Source organism: Globicephala melas, chromosome 15 (assembly GCF_963455315.2).
Source record: "Globicephala melas chromosome 15, mGloMel1.2, whole genome shotgun sequence".
NCBI classification, from domain to species: Eukaryota; Metazoa; Chordata; class Mammalia; order Artiodactyla; family Delphinidae; genus Globicephala; species Globicephala melas.
Window position 1 is genome coordinate 79,380,106 of NC_083328.1, and position 6,638 is coordinate 79,386,743.

Genomic DNA, 6,638 nt, shown 5'->3' on the forward strand with positions numbered 1-6,638 from the left:
AAACCCTTGACTAGATGGTTATTGAAATCAATAACTGACTTCAAAGATTTTAGTTTAAAAGATTATGAGTTTCCAATATACTTGCATTATTGAAGTACATATTATGAAGGGCTGTGTCATTATGGAATAAAAATTTGTTTGCTAACATTCTCCTAGGGCCAAGAAAATAAAGCAAGATCGGAAAAACATTAAATCCACTTTTACCATTTTACTACTTAACCAGGATCAACTGATTAATTGATCCTTGTAATATCCTTTGTGAAGCTTTCAGAGCATAGTAAATGCTGGATTAGTGAACTGATTTTGGTAATGCAGCACACTTCTCAGCACCCCATGCCCACGTTAGAATTACATGTGCAAGTGTTTTTTTCTCAAATCTGTTCTGTAAATTGCCCATAATGTTGTAAATACACTTTGTAATTTGACATGATATACATACAAAAGAGATGCTATTTAGTGCATTATTTCAAGACCACTATTTCGTGGAACACTAGTTCGTGAGACGGCATCCATTCATTTATCTCTGGGGTGATGGTAATGTTCTAAATGTGTACCTTGATAGGGGTTTGGGTTACCAGAGGTGTGCACTTGCCAAAAACCCCACCTCCAGAATTAACCACCGTTTTGTGTTTTCCCCACTGTAGATGATTTTTGCCTGTTCCATAATTTCATAAAAATTGAATTTCACATGAATTGCATCATATAGTTTGTACTCTTCTGTGGAAGGCGTCTTTCACTTGACATTTTTAAGATTCATGGGTGAGGTTTTAAGATTCATTGAGTGTATCAGTAGTTTATTACTTTCTCTGCTGGATAGTGTTTCATTATGTAAACAAACCACAATTTCTTTATCCATTCTTCTATTGGTGGACATCTCGGCTGTTTCTAATTTGGGGCTATTATGAAAAAAGCTGCTGTAAGCATTTCTGTACATACCTCTTTGTGAACATATACTTTCATTTCTCTTGGGAAAATACCCAGTTGAATTGTTGGTCCATGGAGTAGGTATATATTTAGTTTTAGAAGAAACTGCCAGGATTTTTTCCAAAGTAATGGTATTACTTTACATTTACCTTACATAAAAAAATGGGAAAGTTCTGATTGTTCTACATCCTTACCAACTTGATGTTGTCAGCCTTTTCAATTTTCGCCATTCTAATGGGGGTGCAGTGGTATTTCTTTGTGGTTTTTATTTACATTTCTTCAATAACTGTTGATACTTAGTACTTTTTCACTTGCTAATTGGTCATTCATGTATCTTTTTTTCTGAAGTGACTATTCTAAAAGTTTACCCACAGAAATCTCTTCTGTAGTCCTTTAAATGCTGAGTTGCTACAATAAATTTGCCTTAGAAGAGTTACCTATCAGTCAATATTGAGGTAAGTTTGTTTGTGTAATACCCAGTAGTCAAGGAGAAAGTTATTTATGGTATGTGTTTAAAAATAATTATGTAAGATCATAAATATAACAATTTTTTCTTTTGACTAGGTAAATTAAACTGGTTTTCATTAAAAGTTAATTAATGTACTGTACTTCTGGAGAATAGTATAGATATTAGTCAATACATATAATTTATGGATTTTAATTGTAAAAAAAATAGAAACACCAGGTCACTTATCATAATGTCCTATTTAAGTATGTTAGACTGTTAATTTATTTCACTTTTCTGCTACTACTGATATAAAAATATTTGAACTTTAAGAAGCAGCATCCACATATTGTTCTGATGAAATACCTTTAGTCTAATTTGCTTCATTCACCAACTAAAAATGTATATAAATAGTGATATTAAGTGAAAATTTAATGTGAAAACCAATTTATAATAAACACCTAGCTGGACATGTTCCTGAATGGGTACATTACACTTCTCATTATAGTGAAAAGAAACTAAAAAACAAGGTCAAGAAATCCAACTTGTCAGATCAGTAAATGACCATCTACTTTCAGGAAGCTGAGGTTACACACAAAATACGTATTCTCGGACTTCCCTGGTGGCGCAGTGGTTAAGAATCCGCCTGCCAATGCAGGGGACATGGGTTCGAGACCTAGTTCGGGAAGATCCCACATGCCATGGAGCAACTAAGCCCATGTGCCGCAACTACTGAAGCCCGCGTGCCTAGAGCCCGTGCTCTGCAACAAGAGAAGCCACCGCAATGAGAAGCCCGTGCACCGCAACGAGGAGTAGCCCCGCTCGCGGCAACTAGAGAAAGCCCGCGCGCAGCAACAAAGACCCAATGCGGCCAAAAATAAATAACTAAATTTATTAAAAAAAAAAATTTGGATAATAAGAAACCAGGGCCCTGTCTGTTCATCCTCATGGAACAAATAAATAGAGTCTCTGAATTTGGATGGTAAGTGGTCATCGGAGATTTTTATTTTCATAAGTACATTTTTAACCTCGCAAACAAGATAATGTTCACATAATTCAAAGGAATAAAGACCAAAGCACGGTATTCAGTTCAAACTTTGGTCAGCAACCATTTACCCATGAGCCTTTCCAGACAATAAAATAGTAATTTGTAAAATAATGTATTTCAGCATCAGGTTCCTATATACAAAACAAAAGGCATTTTCACAATCCTCCGGGACAGTCCCTTTTTCTCGTGTTGAACTTACTGTCAACCTGCTTTGAGCTGCAGGCTGTTGGAACAAAATTATTCACTACAACTCCAAAGGGCTCCCCACTCTACATAATGATACCATTTTACAACTGGCATTTGCTGGGATAAATTTACCTTGGAACAGCTGACTTTTCAGTCAGTACTGAGGAAAGGTCAGCCCTGCAATCAAAGAGAAGGCTCCTTGCAGTGTAAGATCTGAAGTCTTTTATGAGACTTTTTAATTAATAGCATGACATGTACTGAAAGAGGCTTAAGCTAAAGCAAACTAGGTTGTTTTTCGGTATGGTTTCATTTGTCGTTCTGTTGGTAGAGGGTAGAGCAGACCTTCTTGATGTTCCCGAGCATGTTAGAGTGAAATTAGTAGGAGCGGTGCAATGACACAGGCACAGAACAGATAAGTTTTACAGTCTAAAGTTGATAAACTTACAATTAACTTAGGACACTGTAATGCCATTTTTTTTTTTTTCTATGTGTATTTAGTGATGATGTGTTTGGCCATCAGGTCAACTATGGATCAATGAGAAATTCCATTTCTTAGGTCTCTTTCCCATTATTCTGCACATACTTTGCTCTGGGGACGTTGCTAACTGGTTGATCAACCTGTAGGTCAGAGAGAGATAAATGAGGTTATTGTGTAGGGCAGAGTCAAAAAACTATGACCCCACCCACCCTCAGGCCAAACCTGGCCTCCCAGCCACATGTTTTTTGTAAATAATGTTCTATTGGAACGTAGCCATACCCATTCATTCACTTATTTTTTGTGGCTTCCTTTGCTCTACAAGAGCAGAGTTGAACAGTTGCAAGAAAGCCCCTCTGGCCCACAACTCTAAAAGATTTACTGTCTAGCCCATTGAAGAAAAAGTTTATTGACTCGGTGTAAAGTGATAACATTACCCTGTTAGCTGGGTTATGTTCCAGTAATGCCTTCCTATGAAGATGTCCAAGAAACTCTCCTCAGAAAGGGAACATTTAAGTAAATATAAATACACCTGACCTTTGAGCAACGAGGGTTTGAACCATATGGGTCCACTTACACGCAGATATTTTTCAATAGTAAATACTACAGTGCTGCATGGCCCGTGGTTGGTTGAATCCAACCATGGTAGATGCGGAGAAACTACAGATACAGGAGGGCCAACTATAAGTTATACACAGATTAACTCCTGTGTTGTTCAAGGGTCAACTGTACATTATATCTGTTTTGGGGGGACCATTACTTCAGATGCTTCTAGGTTTCCCCAATGTTCTATCTTCCTACCTGCATCAATAAAAATTACACCTTTCCTACACACACAGTTTTCATTGGGATTATGACTGTTAAGAATAAGGACTAAATTCCCAACCTGCCTTACAGATAGATTTGACCAGGTGACCAACTTTGACCAAAGGACACAAGCTCATGTTATGAATGCAATTTCTGCTAAGTTCGGTACACGCCTTTTTCTTTTCCTTGCATTTTTTCTGCTGGTTGGGACGTGGACATTATGGTGAGGCCAGCAACCTTCCTGGACTTTGTTAACAAGGAACACACCATCAGGAAGATGGGGTAGAAATCTGCGAGCTTCTTGGATTCTTAGCAGGGATTGCCATGCCAGCTCTGAACCACTGATCTCAGACTCTTTCTTTCTTTGTTCCTTCCTCCCTCCCTCCCTCTTTCCCTCCCTTCCTTCCTTCCCTTCCTTCCTTCCTTCTTCCTTCCTTCCTTCCTTCCATCCTTCCTTCCTTCTTTCTTCTTCTTCTTTTTTTTTTTTTTTTAGCATAGCAGGTTGAAGCTACATGGATTTAAGTCATTGCTGATTTAAATTTTGAATTCCATGGTGCTAAATGAAAATTTACTTTAGTGTGTGTAGCTGGTGCTTATTAAGTCTGCACTTCAGCCTTTCCTTTCTGGCACTTCCTTCCTCTTTCCCCTCCATCTACATGGATACAGCAAGAACATTTATTATTATAAATTGAGATACCCCCTTGACAGAGTTGATTGCACCAAGAGTGGGCAGAAGACCCTAATGAGGACAAACAGTCACTTGTCTGGGAATTGTTTCCACTGGAGAACTAGGAAGCCTCTCATAACCATATTTTCTGATATCTGAACTTGGAATAGGGGTCAGAGAAAGTGTATATGAAAAAAAAAAAGAGAGTTGTAAAAATGTAATTGGGAGAACACTTATGAAAGGAAAAATCCTGAGAACTTGAAATCCCTGCTTTCATTTCATCTTTCCATTTCTTTCTTCTGATACCGTGATACACACCCATCTTTAGTGGGTAAAGTTATTCATTTACCAATTCAGAATTGAGAAGAGATGTAACTTTCTGTATTGTTTTCCTATACCTAAAATTAAATTCTGTTTTGAGAACCAGTCCTGCCAGGTCATAGAAACTTTTTTCTTTTTTAAATTAAATTTAATTAATTTATTTTTTTATACAGCAGGTTCTTACTGGTTTTCTATTTTATACATATTAGTGTATATATGTCAATCCCAATCTCCCAATTTATCCCACCACCACCCCCACCCCTGCTTTCCTCCATTTGTGTCCATACATTTGTTCTCTACATCTGTGTCTCTATTTCTGCCTTGCAAACCAGTTCATCTGTACCATTTTTCTAGATTCCACATATATGCATTAATATACGATATTTGTTTTTCTCCTTCTGACTTACTTCACTCTGTATGACAGTCTCTAGGTCTATCCATGTCTCTGCAAATGACCCAATTTCATTCCTTTTTATAGCTGAGTAATATTCCATTGTATATGTGTACAACATCTTCTTTATCCATTTGTCTGTCGATGGGCATTTAGGTTGCTTCCATGATCTGGCTATTGTAAATTGGGCTGCAATGAACATTGGGGTGCATGTGTCTTTTGAATTTTGGTTTTCTCTGGTTATATGCCCAGGAGTGGGATTGCTGGGTCATATGGTAGTTCTATTTTTAGTTTTTTAAGTAACCTCCATACTGTTCTCCAGAGTGGCTGTATCAATTTACACTGCCAGCAACAGTGCAAGAGGGTTCCTTTTCTCCAAACCCGCTCCAGCATTTGTTGTTTGTAGATTTTCTGATGATGTCCATTCTAACTGGTGTGAGGTGATACCTCATTGTGGTTTTGATTTGCATTTCTCTAATGATTAGTGATGTTGAGCATCCTTTCATTGGTTTGTTGGCAATCTGTATATCTTTTTTGGAGAAATGTCTATTTAGGTCTTCTGCCCCGTTTTGGATTGGGTTGTTTGTTTTTTTGATATTGAGCTGCATGAGCTGCTTATATATTTTGGAGATTAATCCTTTGTCAGTTGCTTCATTTGCAAATACTTTCTCCCATTCTGAGGGTTGTCTTTCCATCTTGCTTATGGTTTCCTTTGCTGTGCAAAAGCTTTTACGTTTCATTTGGTTCCATTTGTTTATTTTTATTTCCAATACTCTAGCAGGTGGGTCAAAAAAGATCTTGCTGTGATTTATGCCCAAGAGTGTTCTTCCTATGTTTTCCTCTGAGAGTTTTATAGTGTCTGGTCTTACATTTAGGTGTCTAATCCATTTTGAGTTTACTTTTGTGTATGGTGTTAGGGAGTGTTCTAATTTCATTCTTTTACATGTAGCTGTCCATTTCCTCCAGCACCACTTGTTAAAGAGGCTGTCTTTTCTCCATTGTATGTCCTTACCTCATTTGTCAAAGATAAGGTGACCATATGTGTATGGAATTATCTCTGGGATTTCTGTTTGGTTCCATTGATCTATGTTTCTGTTTTTGTACCAGTAACATACTGTCTTGATTACTGTAGCTTTGTAGTATAGTCTGAAGTCAGGGAGTCTGATTCCTCCAGCTCTGTTTTTCTTTCTCAAGATTGCTTTGGCTATTCGGAGTCTTTTGTATCTCCATACAAATTTTGAGATTTTTTTGTTCTTGTTCCATAAAAAATGCCATTGGTAATTTGATAGGGATTGCATTGAATCTGTAATTGCTTTGGGCAGTATAGTCATTTTCACAATATTGATTCTTCCAATCTAAGAACATGGTATATCT